At 35.7% G+C, this 944-nt stretch overlaps 1 non-coding gene across 1 annotated transcript; it reads left to right on the plus strand.

Moving 5' to 3' along the window:
* Positions 1-549: 549 nt before the first annotated feature.
* LOC120072376 lies at positions 550-712 on the plus strand. Its single transcript, XR_005480439.1, has one exon. It is a non-coding gene; the product is annotated as a U1 spliceosomal RNA (small nuclear RNA).
* The last annotated feature ends 232 nt before the right edge of the window (positions 713-944 follow it).

Consider the following 944-nt stretch of genomic DNA (forward strand, 5'->3'; position numbering starts at 1 on the left):
ATGTATTTTGCCTCTAGTGACAACAATGGGGAGTTGTTTTTTTTTCTTCCCTTGACAATGTGCGATGATTAGTAGTGACAAATGGATTCCTTTTTCAGACATCAAATAAACCTAATGAAGAGAGTAAGTATGAGAAAAAGAACTAGAATAAAAATAAGAGCGAGAAAATGAGTAAGAACGAGAGCAAAATCTAAAAAAAATAGAAAAAAAATGTAGAAAAAGGGTTAATAACACGAGCAAAACGTTAATAAGATTTACTTTAAAAAGTTGATCAAATGTCATTGTTCTTAAAAAGTTAATAGATGAATAGTACAAAAAATACTTAAATGCATTGGTATTTTTTTATATATTTTTTAAAAAGGTGTAAAGTGATTGGTTAAAGAAATTGGAAAAAGTAGAAAATAGGGAAAATGTAGTGAAATTAAATGGCACAACATTAAACCGGTGTTATAATTAGAGGAAAGATTGGTTGTGTCCCACATCGGAGAGGTGGGAGAAAGGAGAGGCGGGAATGGGGTATAAAGTGGAATGAAGTGGCGACGGAGGAACATACTTACCTGGACGGGGTCAATGGGCGATCAGAAAGGCCCATGGCCTAGGTTGGTGACCTCCATTGCACGTTCGGAGGGGTGCCCACCTAAGGTCTGTCCAAAGTGACAGAGCCTACGTCATAATTTGTGGTAGTGGGGGCCTGCGTTCGCGCGGCCCCTCTCCTAGTCCTAGTTTTCCAAGTTTTATTGCTATTATTTATTGTTCTCTTTCATTCCTTCTTCCATTTAATGTTCTTCCCCAGTCTCTTTCTTCCGTTTCGCTTTGTTTGCATTCTTTCTTTCTTTTTAGAAAAAAAATATATGTATATCAAATGTTCCCTCTCATTTCTTTTAAATTCGTTTTTGTTCGAATTCCTTCTTTCGAGAAAAATATCAAAATTATTTGATAGGGTA

The sequence above is a fragment of the Benincasa hispida genome, chromosome 2 (assembly GCF_009727055.1).
Source record: "Benincasa hispida cultivar B227 chromosome 2, ASM972705v1, whole genome shotgun sequence".
Lineage (NCBI taxonomy): Eukaryota > Viridiplantae > Streptophyta > Magnoliopsida > Cucurbitales > Cucurbitaceae > Benincasa > Benincasa hispida.